Below are 18052 nucleotides of genomic sequence, written 5' to 3'. Positions count from 1 at the left end.
GGGGGAGGCCGAGGCCCCTGGGGAGCGCCGGCTGCGGGCACGGTGAGCTCCGAGACCCTCAGGGCGGGTGAGTTTCGGTGGCCCCCGCACCGCACCCCACCCGGGTGGAGAGAAGAAAGGGCGAGCCGGTTTTTTTCTGGCGTGGAACATTCCGGTGGGCTCAGGCCGCTCGAGGACCTCCGTGGTCGCGGGATGAACGGAAGCGCCTTCTCACGTTAATTATGCAACGAGGCTGCGTCCTTGTGCAGGATGCTGCGATGGGCGCAATCCTGGTACCCGGGCGACCTAGACTTCTTTTCATCCCTGGCGGAGAATTTGCATCTGTAATCGGAGGGGGTTGGGGGAGAGGAGGAAAACGTTCCACTTGGATCCCAAGAGCGTGCACAGAGGGCAGGGCCGGAGGAACATGTGCGCGGTGGAGCAGGCTCTGGTGGGCGCGAGGGAAGGGAGGGTTAGCCTCGCACTCGCTCGGCCTCTGCTTCTCGGTGGAGAGGCCTGTCCGAAGTTAGAGCTTGAGGCGTACACTTCTGCACTTCTGGCTGGGGAGATGAACCAGGTTTTCCAAAAGCTGTCATTTTTGTTTTCCAAGTCTGCTAAAGGCAGGAAAGGGCTGGGCAGTCAGTGGTCAGAACGCAGCGCCGCCAGGTTCTGGTTAGCTAAGCAGCAGACTGTCATAAAAGGTTTTTTGTCTGAAACACTGCATGCTTGGGGCTTTGGGCCACGAAGAGCTGGGTTATTGCATTGGTCAGTTTTAACAGCCAGAGTGAGAAATGTCTCAGAACACCCTAAAATTAAGCAGCTGAGTTAAAGCCCCAGCTTGCTGATCACCAGCCACCTACTTCTCTCTTCTCTGCCTGAAGAAAAAAGAAAAGACAAAGAGAGAAAAGATACCAGCCCCCTCCCCCCTTATAATTAGGACATTGTTTTGGCTCAGAATTGGAATTTCAAGATAGGAAGAAAAAGCTTTCCATCTTTGTTCTTGACCCTGCCCTGAAGAAAAGGATCTGAAAGAAATACCTTTTCTTCTTTTGTGGCTTATAAAAAAATACCCCAAGGCCTGGGAAGTGGACATGCTGAATTTATAGGAACTGCCTCAAAATCAAGGTCCCCTTCACCTTGTCTTGTTCCCCCTTCATTGCAGCAGATGGAGGGGCTCTCTGGAATGCACTTGCCCCACTGAGGAGGTGTATTTCCAATAGAAATGCAGTTGTTTGAAACTCCCTAGGTAGAAATCTCATCAAATAACCAGGAAAGATTAACCATGGAGAGAGGCTGAAAGTCATCATGCCCAGGCTGACTCGCAGGGACTGTGTAGGAAACTTTGTGTGCAGAAACAACAGCCTTTGTTCCTGCCTGGTTTCTTTTTTGCATCACCTTTGGGTCATGTCTTGGTCCCATCCAGCTCCCAAAGAGAATCACTTACTAACACTGTCTCAGCATCAGCCCCAACCTTACCCCAGTTTCCTCTCTCCTATGAGGAAGGGTTGATCAGCCTCAACCTGTGTCCCCTCTTTGAGTTCATATTTTCTGTGGCTCCCCTATACACACGTGTACATTCCAACAAAATGTGTATGCCTTTTCTTTGATTAATTTGCCTGTCATCAGGGATTTTCAGAGAACCTTCAAAGGGGAAGGGAAAATTCCTTTGCCTCTACACTTCCCCGAAAGGAAAATTGGAGTAATAGAGAGAGGAAAGAATTTGTAAATATCCCTGGACAATTTTGCAGCTATATTCAGATCATTTTCCAAGTGCTCGGGAAGGTTATACAGTAAAAATGTGGGAGAGAGTCAGCAATAGAAAGGAAAGGAGAGATGAATGCAGGACCTTAAAGATTGCAGAAACCAAGAAAGTCCATTTTTCTCCTTATCCGGGGCTGACAAACTGGATACAAGTAGGTACAGCTTAATCTTTCAAGCCAGGTAGCGAGGAATTGCTTTTAATTTTGTGTTGCGTTTATGGAGTAGCACAGCTAGTAGGTGCCACGTGTGTCCCAGGCTGCACGGGATAGTGGATGTTAAAATGTGTTCCAGGCTGGATTGTATGTTAAATCAGTTATATGTTTATTTTGCCAGCTAAGTCTATTAAATCAGCAGTCTTCATAATTCTGTGAGTTTGGCTTATTTTCAGTTACTCATTCGATATGTGATAGCTGGTTGGAATTTGCCAGGTGCCGAAGCTTGAAGACACTCAAAATCCAAAGAACATCTTGCGTCTAAAGAATAGATGTTTTTATTATGAATGCATTATCTACCCCAGATATGTAAAGCAGGTATAATTTGATTTGATTTTTTTTTTTTGCTACACATATATGTCATTTTTCAAACTAAGTTACATGGAATAATCCCCACCCCCAACTCAGGAGGGCATGTGTACTTGCCAGAGAGAGAAAGAGAGAGAGGAGGAGAGAAGCTAGCTCTTCCCTACCCTTCATGGAAAATGGTCACATTGTAATCACTTCTCCATCTCTTCTTTCAGGATTTTGGGCACCCATGCACACACCCCTGTCATGTTTCTCAAGCCTCTGAGCCCAGGACTTGAACTACATAGTCAGCCATGTGGGAGCCAACAGACTTAAACACCAGGCCACAACTGGCCCCAGGCAAAAGTTTCATTTGTATGTTTTTTAAGTTTTAAAAACTTGTATTATTATTTTTTGGCACAGGGCATGTGCACTTGCCTGAAGGAAACAGAGAGAGGGAAAGTGAGAAATTATCTCCCAGGGCATGGCCACACCACAATCCCTCCTCCTCTATTCTCTGAGGATTTGAGGCATGCATGTGCACAGGCCTGGTGTGATTTTCAAACCACTGGGTCCAGGACTTGAACAGAGATTGGTCATGTAGGAGTCCAATGCCTTACCCACCATGCCACCTGCTGGCCCCAGGAAAAGTCTTTTAAACAGCTAGCTCTGGTGCATTTGGAATATTAATTCATTTAATAAGAAATTCAAATACAAGCCACTTTGATAAGAAATTCGTTGTACAGAATTTTCTTAAATAATGTGCGGGGAGAAGGCATTTTCCCTTCCCTTTGAGGTTTGCTAAAAAAAAAAAAAAAAAAAGAAATCACTGACCGTTGGCAGATTAATAGGAGAAAAGGCATAAAAATCATATTTAAAGTATATATATATTAGGTCATCGGGAAAGTCATGACTCATTTTTGCATAGGAAAAACACAGAAAAGGGGCCAGCACATGGCATAGCGGTTACTACACTGGATTCCCACACGGTCGACCATTGTTTGAGTCCTGGACCCATTGGCTTCAAACTCATGCCGGGCCTGTGTGTGTGCATGCCCAAGATCCCAGGAGGAGAATGGAGGAGGAGGGATTGCAGTGTATCCATCCCCTGGAGGGTGACTTCTCACATTCCCTCATTCCCTCTCACTGTATCTGTCTGTCTTTGTCCTGTGAGTGCACACCCCCTAAGGCAAAAACCTCTTAAAAAAAACAGGAACCAGCAGTTAGCATAATGGCTATGTCACTGGACTCCCATGTAGTCGACCGCAGTTTGAGTCCCGGACCCGGTGGCTTAAAACTCACGCCGGGTGCGTGTGCGTGCGTGCCCAAAATCCCAAGAGGAGAAGGGATTGCGAGGAGGAATGGAGGAGAAGGCCATCCCCCCTGGGGGGTGATTTCTCGCTTTCTGTCTCTGTCTCTCTCTGGCTGGCGAGTGCATGCGCCCTATAGCAAAAACCTCTCCAAAAAAAAAAAAAAAAAAAAAACCCAGAAAAATATGTCACGACTTTCCCAACAACCTAATATATATGTGGAAGCCATAGAAAACATGAACTCGAGGTGCCAGGTGGTTGGGGCTTATACCTGGGGTCTTCAGAAAGTTCTTAGAGGATGCATATTGTGGGAAAATACATCTTTTAAAAATTTTTTTGCACCGTAATAAACTTGTACTTTTTTTTTTTTTTGGAGAGGTTTTCGCTACAGGGCGCGTGCGCTCGCCAGACAGACAGAGAGAGACATAGAGATAGAAAGCGAGAAATCACCCCCCAGAGGGGATGGCCACGCCTCAATCCCTTCTCCTCCATTCTCCTCTCAGGATCCTGGGCACGCACGCACACGCGCCCAGCATCAGTTTTAAGCCACCGGGTCCAGGACACGAACCGCGATCGACTACGTGGGAGTCCAGCGACATAGCCATTACGCTAACTGCTGGTCCTATAAACTTGTACTTTAATACCAGTTTAACATGAGCTTTTGAAGGCCCTTTATATACTCTTCATAGGAGAGGAAGATGGGGAAATGAATGGGCCAGTGGTGAAACAGTGGTTTCTAAGTGAGACTCTTGGGGAGCTGGATCGGACCCACACGGTACCGAAAGGTGAGGCAAAGGGTGAAACTGCAGGAACAGAGGCTGTCCTAGTATGCAAATACGGTCGCAAGTATTAACCATTTCCAAAGTATAAACCAAGTTGTGTTAACGTAAGTCGATTCTCTGGTTTTTAATGTTCATTGTTTTGTTTTATCCTGTACAGTGACTAAAGGAACCAGGAACTTGGGGCAGGGGCAACACTGCAAGGGAATGGGATCCCCAGGCCTCAGAAAGTACATGAGGAGAAGGTGAGCTCACCAGTTATTTGAGATTCACGCCGTCCCATGTTCTTACAGGTTCCTTTCTTGCTTGTATAGAGATTTTAAGGAATTTAAAACTCTTGAGGAGGAGTGTGAGGGATCTTCAGAAGGCTCAAAGAAAATGCATAATATAATCAACAAGAGTAATAAAGCATTAAAACTTAAACATGATCAATACTTTATTTTTTGCATCAAAATAAACTTGTACTTTAATTCCATTTTCCATGAACTTTTTGAAGTCTCTCTCGTGTATGTGTGTGTGTGTGTTTATATATATATATATACATACATGCCCCTAAATGTAATAATAATATCTGTCATTAGGCTGAGATGAGTGAATTCATATCTGCTAAAACCCGTGCCCAGCATTCAGTGAGGCCTGTATAGGTGTTCACCATATTTTGTTGTTATTACTTATAAGAATGTCTTAACCATAGAGAGAGGGAGAGACAGAGAGACACAAAAAGAGGGAAAGTGAGAAATCACCCCATGGGGGGACGGCCACACCACCGTCCCTTCTCCTCCATTCTCCTCTCACGACTTTGGTCACATATGCACATGTACCCAGAGTGATTTTCAGGCTGTTAGATCTGAGACTCAGACCATGGTCAGCCATGTGGGAATCCAGCACCTTAGCCACTATGCCACTTGCTGGTCCCCTGCAAAACCTCTTGAGCTTCCACTGCACTGTATGTATGTTCATTAGCTGTTCCTAGGCAAAGACGTTGTTGATGCTGCACGTTGTCTCCGCTGCTTTATGACCCATTTTGAACTTAAATAAGAAAACTGCTTGAATTAGCCTTTTGTCTAGCATTATGTCCATAGTCTAAAATGCATATAAAATAAACAGCAAGTAATAAGTCATTAGCAAAAAAAAACCCATGAAGTGAGAAATGCACATTAAAATGATATATAACATAGCACATTTAAGAATGTATCCAGTATCGGGACCAGCAGTTAGCATAATGGCTATGTCGCTGGGCTCCCATGTAGTCGACCACAGTTCAAGTCCTGAATCCAGTGGCTTAAAACTCACACCAGGCACATGTGCGTGCGTGCCCAAGATCCCGAGAGGAGAATGGAGAATGGATTGTGACACAGCCATCCCCCCCGGGGGGGGGGTAATTTCTCGCTTTCTGTCTCTCTGTCTCTGTCTGTCTGGTGAGCACATGTGCCCTATAGCAAAAACCTCTCCAAAAAAAAAGAATGATAATCACTTTAAGGGAGTAAACTATAAGGATGAGAGAGAATAGAAACTCCTAAACTAGAATGAGAGAAACTCTTAGTATGCATTAAAAATGACCATGCCGTGTATCAGAAGTTTACCTGTGTTATAAATTAGTATGCGACTGTCAACCTAAAAGAATACTGAGGCAAAATAAGTAAAATCAAAGTGGTTTATTTGAGTCAGAACTTAGGACAGCTTGTTCAGAGGAGCAAACTTCCAGGTTCCCAGACATGTGCTCCTCTGAATGGTGACTAAGAAAGCTGGTTTATGTAACGAGGAGAAGGGAGGTTACATACTGTCAAGCGTTTACATTGGTCCATTTAAAATAACTCAGGCAACTGACTGGCTGTACCTTATTCTTGTCATCACGACTCAAGAACACTGGGAAGAAGAGGGAGGGTCCCATTGTAAAGTCCTGTTGCAGCATCACAGCTTGATTATAGTAAACTGAAGCATGTCTTTTTGGGACAATAACCTGGATGGGCTTGGGACATAACCAAAGACTCCATCTTATGCTTTACTGAAGCCTTTTAAGATTTAAATGGACCTTGTACTGCTCTGGACTGCTTTTCTTTCACACCATAGTTTGTTTTATTAAGTTGTAATGTAATAATTGCATCCATTGGGTAATACATTGTCATTCAAAATCAAACAGTACAGCGAGGTCAATGGTGAGGTGTCGCCATTGCTGCAGCCCTGGGCTGTCTAATTTTATTCTCCTCGTTGGTCCTGTCAGGCTCACCAGTTGCTTATGTGTTGTCCAGAATCTTTTTTTTTTTTTTTTTTGGCGAAGCTGCCTTTTGTGTCTGGGTGTATTTTAGAAGTTTCACACTGTATTGGACAAGTGACCCCTGGGATGTCTGCAGTGGGGTGAGGGTCCGGGGGTTTCCATTTCACTAAAGGGCCCTTGATCTGATCCTGGCCTGGCCTTCCTGCCCACTCCGCATGGGACCACTGGCTTGCCTGTAGTTTGCAGAATTCTGGAACTCAGACTAGGGGTGTGCATGGTTTGCTCCCTCACTCTGAGAGGCCCTCGCTGAGACAGGAATTAGACCCAGTGAGTAGGTAAATAGGGCAGGGAGGAAGAGTCACTATGATAGGAAATGGACACACATATGTATTGAGATAGAGCCAGCTTATAAAATGGAGGCACTCTGGTCAAGCTTTTGAGAAGCATCAGTCATTGCTTTCACTAGAGATGAGTATTAGCTCTTGCACTTGCTCACACAGAGGGTTTCTTACAGCCAGAGCTGTTTACAGCTTGCTTGATCCTTCCAACACATCAGGAAATGCAACCGGACCCTCTTTGAAGATTCCTTCTTCCCACCCTTCCCACCTGGCTCTCAGCACCAGGAAGGTTGTTGTCTTCCTTCTGCAGTCCCAGATATGCACACAGAAATTCACCACTGGGGTGGGGCAGGAAGTCAGCATCTGGGCAGTGCATTCACAAATGGGTGCTAATTCCTTCAAAGACCATCCTGGGCATGTGTGATTACACAGTTAAGTTCCTCACCTGACAGAGATGAGCAGGCTCAAGAAAAGCCCAGGAAACCAAACAAGAAGAGACTCTGACAGACCTTCCCCTGCTAAATATTTATTACCAGTCCCCAGCATAAAAGTAACAAATACCTCATGCTCTGGCAGCTGCCCACCACATGTCTTTCAGGCATAGGGGTATATTTCCTTCGTATTAGAAGTCTTTACTTTTTTTTCTTTTTCTTTTTTGGAGAGGTTTTTGCTATAGGGCGCCTGCCCTCGCCAGAAAGACAGAGAGACAAAGAGACAGAAAGCGAGAAATCATCCCCCAGAGGGGATGGCCACGCCACAGTCCCTTCTCCTCCACTCTCCTCTCGGGATCTTGGGCACACATGCACTCGCGCCCAGCGTGAGTTTAAGCCACTGGGTCCAGGACTCGAACTGTGGTCAACTACATGGGAGTCCAGCGATATAGCCATTACGCCAACTGCTGGTCCCAAGTCTTTACTTTTCTATTAAAAACTTCTCTTTTCCTACTTTCCATGTGTTTCTAGTGTTTCATTCTGCATCTTAGGGCAAATCTTTTAGAGATCCAGACCTAAAGAACCTGGTATTTTACTCTCTGCAAACTCCTTTTGAACAGCACTAAGCTTGTCAATGAGCTGACACTTCTCAATATAACAGCCTTCTTCAAGCCACTTCTCTCTTGTCACATAAAGTCAGCTTCTCAGAGACTAAACAATCCTAAGTATAAACAAGAAGCTCAAACAAAACCCCTTCGACACAGATTTAAAAACAAACCCTCGCTTCAGTTTTCATGGGCAACCCGTTTTCCAGGACCCTTTCCCTGCCTGGGACCCTGACCTTTCTTAGCCAACTCCGATTTACTATTCCTTCTCTGTATCCACAACTCTCATTCTTTGTGAGCGTGAGACAAAGAATCGAGTTTGCTGCTGTTCCTGCGTTGTGTGCTGGGCCCACACACCCCAACTTTCTGCATCCGTATTTTCCTGTATCATTGCCATATCCTCTCTCACCTGCCGTGATCCTGTGCATTAATCCCTGTTTGTTTAGGGCCTGTCCACCTCTGGAAGAGCAAAGCACCCTGAGCAAGGAGAAGGTGGTGGTGTAGCCCCGGGGCCCGGGATGCCTCACACTCAGAGCAGGCACTTGGTAAATATGGCTGAGTGAATGAGGACCTTTGGGAAAAAACTGTTTATAAACAGAGTTCAGTGGACTTATTTAGACAGAACTTTTTCCCGGACCTTTAATAAGCAAATGTGCATATTAAAAGTAGGGCACGGCAGGTGGGAGTCAGACTCTTCAGCACAGGGTAAGAAAGGCTTTGTGCTTTCAGAGACAGCTCAAATGCTGGAGAAAAAGCCGCTGGCGTGGGATGTTTTGGCAGCAGAGCAAAAGGAATTTACAGGTATTTCTTAAAATGCAGGGAGGGAGGATTTGCATCAGAAGATGGTAATGGCATCGGTTCCTAATTACACGCATGTAAATTGTGTGCTGTTTTTCTTTCCTTTCAGAGAGAGGGAGGAGAAAAGAGATTAGGGCTTCTCCGAGGTTCACTCATGCTCTTGCTTCCTCCATCCTGCTTTCCTCATAAAGCTTCAGGCTCTGCCTCCTGGGCTTTTAAAGAGCCTGACCCTCTTGCTTGGTTTCAGATCTTGCAGTTTGTCTATACCTGAAAGGCTTTTTTTTTTTTTTAGAGGTTTTTGCTATAGGGCGTATGTGCTCGCCAGACAGACAGAGAGAGACAGAGAGACAGAAAGCGAGAAATCACCCCCCAGGGGGGATGGCCATTCCACAATCCCTTCTCCATTCTCCTCTCGGGATCTTGGACATGCACATGTGCCCGGCGTGAGTTTAAGCCACCGGGTCCTGGGACGCGAACCACGGTGGACTACATGGGAATCCAGCGACATAGCCAGGCCTTTTTTAAGGGCTGGAATAGGAAAGCTCTGCAGATGGGTGTGCCACCTTTTGGGGAGCCGCTGGTCCTGCTCAGAGCGGTGCACTGTGACCAGAGGGGAGGCAGGGTATCTGGTTTTTGTCTTATCCTGAAAAGCTTTTTTTTTTTTTTTAGAGGTTTTTGCTATAGGGCGTATGTGCTCGCCAGACAGACAGAGAGAGACAGAGAGACAGAAAGCGAGAAATCACCCCCCAGGGGGGATGGCCATTCCACAATCCCTTCTCCATTCTCCTCTCGGGATCTTGGACATGCACATGTGCCCGGCGTGAGTTTAAGCCACCGGGTCCTGGGACGCGAACCACGGTGGACTACATGGGAATCCAGCGACATAGCCAGGCCTTTTTTAAGGGCTGGAATAGGAAAGCTCTGCAGATGGGTGTGCCACCTTTTGGGGAGCCGCTGGTCCTGCTCAGAGCGGTGCACTGTGACCAGAGGGGAGGCAGGGTATCTGGTTTGTTACCACGTTAGCTGCAAGAGGCAAGTTAGGGGTTGTCTTGGCTCCTTGAACAAACGGGAGTTCCTTACAGAAAATTCAGGCTTTTTAAGGCTGCAGGAAGAGCAGCAGCCCTTAGCTGAGCACTGAAGAAAGGACTGTTCATGGCAGGTCCCAGTACCCTTGCAGACAGACAGGGGGTGTCATCCTTGGACAGAAGCATGGGGAGAATTTCTGTAGTTCTGTGTTCAAGGAAATAGTGTAGAGAACAGGGCAGGCTTAAAGGAGCTGGTGCTGGGTGAAATTGGAATGCCTTTCTTTTTGTTTAAAAAATGGGGCACATAATCAAGGTTTTTTTCTCAAGGTCAGACCAATCCTAACTCTCTAGTCTAGTTACCTATAGATGGGAAGGCAGGGAAGGAGTGAAATGGGGACAGTGATGGAAGGTCTTAGATTCTAATTAAACCTCGTCAAGCTGTTTATTCAGAACACATGTAATTCAGAACATCAATAGACTCTTGTTGACTAAATGCACTTTCACTGCCAATTTTCTTTGTTAAAATAGAAGGAGGTGGTGGGAGAATGGCTATTATGCCGGAATGCCTCAAATCTTCATTTTAACAAGATCCCCAGGGGATTCATGTGGGTGTTAAATTTGCAAAGGACTTGGGGCCTGGACCAGCAGTTCTGAGTCCTGGCTGCTCATTAGAATCCTGTGCAGAGCTTTTAATACATACCTAGTGCCACCTCCAGAGATTTGTGTTCTCTTGAATGACTGGAGTGTTCTTGGGGCCCAGGGCCTTTACTGTATTTCTTAAAAGCTACCCAGATGATTCTCGTGTACAGCCAGGGCTGGGAACCATTGCCCTTCATAGAGTCAGACACTGCCAGGTGGAGGTCTGGGGTGGGATGCATGCAGCCTCAAAGCATGTTACAGCACAGCTAACTGCACGCATCGCTCTTTAGTATTCCTCATTATTACCCAACATAACGATACTGTGGATCTTATTGGGTCATTGCTGGTTTTTAGAGACAAAGGCAGTGGTGTGATGTGGAGGCTTTTGGTGTCTAATTAGAATACTCTCTCCTCCTTCCTAGGAAGATGGCCTTGACACTAGACAATGGCTGAGTGGACATTTGCTCTTGGCATCTTCTACTCTGCTGCCAGAGAAATAGTTTCAGGTTTTCAGTCCTGTCACGACACCGCCCTTTCTCTTTTCATCTAAAACTCTCTTCACTGGTTCTATTGCTTACAAGGAAAAACTTTAATCCCCTAGCACCTCTGTGAGGTCCTGGACCGTCTGACCTGTGTGGTGGTACGGTGGGGCAGTAGGGCCAGTATATAGGTTTGGTAAAAGAATTTACCAGAGACAGAAATGTGAGCATGAGCAGAAGTGAAGTTTATTAGAGCTCAGAGCATGGGCGAGAGTGCCCAGGAAAGACCGAGCAAGAATACCCTGGGTGAGTCTTGAGCAGGTTCACAGGTACATGCCTTTCGGTGAAGAGGGTCTTTTTATGGTCTCTATGTAGGGGGAGGGTAAGGATAAACTCTGCAAGCTTAGGTCTGGTCTGGATCAGGTGGGGTTGGGGGAGGAGGTAGTGCTGGTCTTTCTCAGGAATGCAGCTTTCAGCCTCTCAGCTGCAGGTGATTGCCAGAGGTGGCAGGAGAAAAAGGTCTGACACATGTTTTTCCTGTTATCAAAGCTTCTTTGGGAGAGAGGGTGCTTTATCTTGGGCCCTTAACCTGAGCAAGTTTACTTACTTCCTTAGGTAAGGCTCATCTTAGGCCCTTTTCATTAATCCTTGCTTGTCGAATTTCCTATGTCCCGTCCACAACCTGCACCTGCTCTGCCTCATCTCTGCTCTGGAGACTCAGCCATATGGGCCTTCCTGTCACCTTGGCCAGGAGCCCTGTCCCTTCACCTCGTTAGATAACTGTGTGTCCCTGATCTCTCCACTCAGGCCGCACCCCCTTGGATTTTCCTCTTACAGGATGGTGCCTCTCTCTCTCTCATACCATTTCTTAGATCAAATGTTGGTCCATGTAGGTCTTTCTATGAGACTTGCAAGCTTCTTAGGACAAGAATGTGTGTGTGTGTGTGTGTGTGTGTGTGTGTGTGTGTTTAGCGTGGGATTCACTGTGATTATCCATGGCACCTAGTTTATTATTTATTGTTCACGTTTTCATGATGAACTTAATGTTCCAGAGATGAAGGACTTTTACCTTCCCTCCTGGGGGGTTTGCTGAAAATCATTGACAATAGGTTAATGAGAGAAAGGCAGACAGATTTTTTTCATTTTTTTATATTACATTTAATCACATATATCTTTATAATGTATAACATTTATTTTTCCAGCATGATTACCATGCATCTCAGTCAAGATTGATTAGACATTACTATCTCCATCATCATCAAATAGCCTTTCTTTTTTTTCAGATTATTGTTATTTTTATTCTCATTATTTTTTAAAAATTCAATCATTATACATCATTTGTCTTGTAAAGAGTATTTACCTAACATGAAATACTTCTCAAACCAGTTCAGTAGAGAGTACTATACGTGTTATCATCAACAGGCAATAAACCATTTCCGTGTCCCACAAATGTATTGCCTCTGTATTTTTTCTCATGCTGTCCTTCTCTATACTCTTCCCTTCTTTCCCCCACTCCCATTTCACACTGTCTTCAGTGTCTATAACTATTTACCTCACTTTTATGCCCTCCCATATTTCAATCTCTACCATAGAGTGCAGATAGGATATATTAAGTAAATAGTGAATAGCCTCACTTGCTTCATTCATCATGGTAGTTCAATTTGTAGATCTTTGAGGAACCTCCATATTGTTTTCCACAATGACTGAACCAATTTACATTTCCACCAACAGCGTAGGAGACTTCCCTTTCACCAGAACCCCATCAACACATCACTTTTTGTATTTTTCATCTTTGCCATTCTGACAGGGATAGGGTAGTATCTCATAGTGGTTCTAATCTCCATCTCACTTAACGATGAGGGAGCATTTCCTCATATGCTCTATGGTGGTTCGTATGTCTTCCTTAAAGAGATTTTTGTTCAGCTCATTTTTCCATCTTTTAATTGGGTTCGTCATTTTTTTAAAAATTTTTTTGAGTTCCCTGTGTTTTCTGGCTATCGGTCCCCTATCTGAAGTGTATTTTGCGAAAATATTCTCCCATTCTGAGGGTTGTCTATTCACACTAATTACTGTGTCCTTTGCCATGAAGAAACTTCTTAATCTGATATAGTCCCACTTTTCTATATTAGGGAATATTGCCCATGCTTTGGGAGTCTTATTTAAGAAGTCTTTGCCTACCCCATTGTCTCCCAGAGTTTCCCCAGTGTTTTCCACCAATAGTTTTATAGTTTGAGGTCTTAGGTTCAGATCTTTGGTCCATTTTGAGTTGATTTTTGTTAATGGTGAAAGATTGGGATTTGGTTTCGTCTTCATGGTGGATACCCAGTTTTTCTAGCACCATTTGCTAAAGAGGTTTTCCTTTTCCCAATGGATTGACTGGTATCCTTTGTCAAAAATCAGTTGGCTGTAAACTTTGGAGTTTATTTCTGAGGTCTCTATTCCATTGGTCCACCTGTCTGTTTTTGTACCAATATCATGCTGTTTTGCTTATCACAGCTTTATAGTATATTTTGGGGTCAGGGGGTGATATGCCGCCCACTCTACTCTTCTTGTGCAGAATTGCTTTGTCAATACAAGGTCTTTTATGGTTCCAGACAAATTCTATGATTGTCTTTTCTAGATTTGTGAAGAATGCCTCTGGTATTTTGATTTGAATTGTATTAAATATGTAGAATTGCCGTTTTGATTATATTAATTCTTCCAATCCAGGAACATGGGATGTCCTTCTACTTTTGTGTGTCCATTTCAGTTTTTTTTTTTTATTTTCATAGTTTTCTTTGCAAAGGTGTTTGACTTCCTTAGTTAGTTTTATCCCTAGGTATCTTATACATTTTGTGATTTTGGTAAAAGGGATTCCTTTCTTCAGGTCTACTTTGTTCACCTTGCTTGTATATAGAAGTGTTATAGATTTTTGAATGTTGATTTGGTATCCCAAGACCTTATTGTATTGATTTATTATTTCAAGAAGTTTTTTCATGGAAACCTTTGGGTCTTCTAAGTATATTATCATATGATCTGCAAATAAAGATATTTCAACTCTTCTTTTGCCTATTTGAATGCCTGTTATATTCTCTTTTCTGATTGCATTGGCTGAGACTGCCAGCACTATATCAAAAAGCACTGGAGAAAGTGGGCAGCCTTGTCTAGTACCAGTTTTTAGTGGAAAAGCTTTTAGCTATTCTCCATTCAGTATAATGTTACCTATAGACTTTTCATATATGGCTTTTATTGTGTTGAGAAATGACCCTTCTATAGCAATCTTGCTGAGAGTCTTTATCATGAAGGGATGTTGTATTTTTATCAAATGCTTTCTCTGTATCAATTGAAATTATTATATGGTTTTTATCTTTCTATTAATATGGTGTATTATATTTATTGTCTTGTGTATGTTGAACCACTGGAATAAAGCCTACCTGGACATGATGAATAATCTTTGTTACATATTGTTGGATATAATTTGCAAGTATTTTGTTGGCAATTTTTGCATCTGTATTCATCAGAGATATTGGTCTGTAGTTTTCCTTTTTTGTCATGTCTTTATCTGTTTTGAGAATGAGGATGATAGAGGCTTCATAAAATGAATTTGGAAGATTTTCTTCTTTTTGGATCTTCAGAAATAATTTGAGTAGAATTGGGGTTAACTCTTCCTTAAAAGTTTTGTAGAATTCAGATGTGACGCCATCAGGATCTGGGCTTTTCCTTGTTGAGAAGTTATTCATTACTGACTCAATCTTATGGCTTTGTTACGGGTCTGTTCAGGCTTTCTGTGTCCTCCCAATTCAATTTTGGTAGATTATATGCATCCAGGAATTTGTCCATCTCCTCCATGTTCTCTTGTTTGTTGGCGTTAGTTGCTCATGGTATCTTCTAATAATGTTTTGTATTTCTATTTTATCTGTTGTAATGTTGCCTGTTGCATTACGTATTTGATTTACCTGGTTTCTTTCTTTTTGTCAGTCAAGCTAATGGTGTGTTGATCTTGTTAATCTTTTCAAAGAACCAGCTTTTCCTTTCATTTATATTTCTTTATAGTTTGTTTATTTTCTATTTCATTTATTTCTGCTCAAATCTTTATTAGTTCTTTACATCTGGCATTTATTTTTTGTTGTTCTTGTTTTTCCAATTCCTTGAGGCATGATGTTAGGTTATCTATTTGCCACCTTTCCATCTTTTTCTTATATGCACTAATTGCTATTGATTTCCTTCTTATGACTGTTTTGTGATGTCCCACAGATTATGGAAACTTGTCTACTCATTATCATTTGTTTCCATAAATTGTAAAATTTCAGACTTAATTTCTTTGGTAGTTAAGTTACTCAGAAGTAGGTTGTTTAGTTTCCGTGTGTTTGTATATTTTCGAGAATGCTTCTTGTCCAAAAGGATGCTGGATATAGTTTCTATTGAATCTGTTCTCTAAATCACACACGCTCTAAGCCAATCAGAACCGGTGATTATGGCCTGGTCCCCTGTCAAAATACCCACCAAGCTAGGTATTTTATAACATACAACCCTCAAACAGGAGTAGGTGTATATGTGCATAGAAGTATAAGACAAAATAATATAAAATAATTATTCGCTGTTAGATCAGACCCTGAATGGCCTTTAGATAATTTCCCATCAGAAAATGAGATGGTTGCAGCAACCTTTGGCCAGAATCCTTGGCCAAGACCCTCCCTTATCAGCAGCCGACACCCACAGATGGGCTGATAAGATCACAGTGGCAAGTAAGCTAATCAAACTACCAGCCATTGGAGCCAGTAGATGGCATAATGGTTATGTTGCTGGATCCCCACAGAGTTGACTGTGGTTCAAGTCTCAGACCCAGCAGCTTAAAACTTACACCAGGTATGTGTGCATGCATGCCCAAGATCCCAGGAAGAGAATGGAGAAGGGTTAGCAGCATGGCTACCCCCTCCAGGGGGTGATTTTTCACTTTCTGTCTCTTGGGTGAGTGCATGTGTCCTATTGCAAAAAAACTCTAAAAAAAAAAAGTACCTGCCATTTTTGTGACTCCCAGCCCTCCACCCCTCCTATTATAAAGACATCTGTCTCCTTGGTGGGGTGGGCTGAAGCACCTTTGACTTCAGACTCCTTGGCACTCTTTCTCTCAATAAACTCCTTTCTTCACTTCCTGAGTCTTACTCCAAACCCTAACACTCACCAATGCACCTCAAAGACTCTGACACACTGAGGGGCCTTAAAAATAAAGTCCAGGTTACTTTAACTTTGTCATGTACTGAGAAAGGCTCTCTCTGCTATTTCCTTAAGTGACTGAGGAACCTTTCTAATAGAAAGGCAGTTGTCTTAACCTCTTCCCTAGGAATCTCTTTTTTTTTTTTTGGAGAGTTTTTTTGCGATAGGGCACGTGGGCTCGCCAGACAGACAAAGAGAGACATAGAGACAGAAAGCGAGAAATCACCCCCCAGGGGGGATGGTCACACCGCAATCCCTTCTTCTCCATTCTCCTCTTGGGATCTTAGGCACGCACACACATGTGCCTGGCGTGAGTTTTAAGCCACCGGGTCTGGGACGCGAACCGTGGTCGACTACGTGGGAGTCCAGTGACATAGCCATTACGCTAACTGCTGGTTCCCTTCCCTAGGAATCTCATCAAGCAACCTGAGACAAGGACTAGAGGTCTCTGCACTCAGGACACCTATTCTTCTACAGGGAGCTAAGAAACTTTACCTGTGTAAGACAGCCTTGTCCCTCTGCACTTTCACCCTTTACCCCTGACCTTGCAGTAACTTGCTGGTCCATCCAGTTCCCAAAGAGAATCATTCAGTAACTACTGTCTCAGCAGTGGGTCCATCCACTCCCCCATTTTCCTCTCTCCTACAAAGAAGGCAACGCAAGACTCACCAATCTGGCTCATCTTTGAGTTTATATTTTCTATGCCTCCCTTGCATGGATATACACATTCAGTACATCTGTCCCAGCAGAGGGCCATGCTGGAAGGTGGGCTGCATGTGGCTGCAGGGTTAATGGCTGGGACCTGTGGCTCATCCCCTCCCCCACTTGTCTTTGGGCTTTCAGAGGTTCGGGCAAGCTGCCCCCTAAACCACATTCAGCTCGCCTGGGTTTTCCTGGGCGTCACTCAGCAGGTGACAGTTACCATTTTGCTTTGCTCCAGTCCTGTGCTAGTCCTGGGTGTACTAACTTTTGCATGAGCTCACATTCTGAGAACATACAGTGAAGGCATTTGGGCTGTGCTGTGTACAGTGCAGGGAATGGAGCATGGTGAAGAGACAGGGTGACAACGGGGGCACCAGCAGGGTGGGGTCGAGTAGAGCTGTCCATGGGGAAAGGCAGATCATGCACACCCTGCGTTATGCAAGCCCAGTGGCTGGGAGCAGCTCCTTGGAGAGCTGCCCCCCTGGGCTCTGTGGGGACCTGCGAGAGACCCTGCAGTAGGTCAGGGTCATTGACACAGCCTGGTCTGGGTGCTTGAGACACTAGGGAGAAGTGAAGCTTAGGATGTAAAGCGGATTCTCCCCATGTGGCTTTAATGTTGCAGGGCATTGTGTTTCTGCTGCACAACTGCAGCTGACCTGGACAGATTAAATTCTTAAACTGTGAAATCCCCTTAGAACTGGCCTGAGGCTGGGCAAGGGCGCCTCATGGCCAGGGCATCTAGGAGGTACCAGCAGAGCAGGCAGCTGTGGGTGGGCAGCACCAAGAGACCCGCCCCGCTGGCTCTGTAGATCAGCGTGTCCGTGGGTGAGGTGCCGCCCGGCAGCTGCCCTTTCTTGGCTCCCTTGTCCACAGTGCTTGTTCCTGAAGAGGGTGGCTTGCCAGCCCCTGGCCGCTCAGAGCCAGCAGCTCTGTTCAGATCACAACAGCCCGTTGGGCACTTGTTTCAGCACTCTCTCCTCCCTCCCCAACCCACTGCAGCAGCTAGAAATGGCCAAGAAGCTGGGGCTTCTCCATGCGGCTCCCATGGCGACCCCAGGGATGGGATCTGTGGATGTTGTGTGGAATTGGGACTGCAGTCCTTGGGGCAAGATCAGCCTTACATGTCTCTAGAAGGCCACAGTTCACTATCACCTGGGAAGTTTGCCCCTTTCCCCTCTTCTCAGGGGAAACTTGACAAGACCCTGTCACATTCATTTCTGGCAACTACATCTATTGAGTTGTTGGGAATGTCATGACACTTTTTTTTTTTTTTTTTTTTTTTGAGGGGGTTTTTTTCT

The 18052-nt window shown here is 44.6% G+C and overlaps 1 protein-coding gene across 11 annotated transcripts in view; it reads left to right on the top strand.

The window, feature by feature from the left end:
• The first annotated feature begins 7 nt into the window (after positions 1-7).
• The window catches only part of CHST10 (carbohydrate sulfotransferase 10), a 37111-nt gene continuing 19066 nt past the window's right edge, over positions 8-18052 (top strand). For 7 of the 11 annotated variants that reach the window (XM_006166610.3, XM_006166608.3, XM_006166607.3 and 4 more), the window contains exons 1-2: positions 8-67; positions 4490-4574. The gene's annotated coding sequence lies outside the window, so the exon portion shown is untranslated. Of the gene's footprint in view, positions 68-2176; positions 2271-4489; positions 4575-8699; positions 8720-16461; positions 16552-18052 lie in introns of those variants that run through there. The other 4 variants (XM_027767534.1, XM_027767532.1, XM_027767533.1 and 1 more) reach the window with 4 other exon arrangements.

The sequence above is a fragment of the Tupaia chinensis genome, unplaced genomic scaffold, assembly GCF_000334495.1.
Source record: "Tupaia chinensis unplaced genomic scaffold, TupChi_1.0 Scaffold144276_1, whole genome shotgun sequence".
NCBI classification, from domain to species: domain Eukaryota; kingdom Metazoa; phylum Chordata; class Mammalia; order Scandentia; family Tupaiidae; genus Tupaia; species Tupaia belangeri.
Note: the sequence above shows the minus strand (reverse complement) of the source record. Positions and strands in the feature narration are given on the sequence as shown.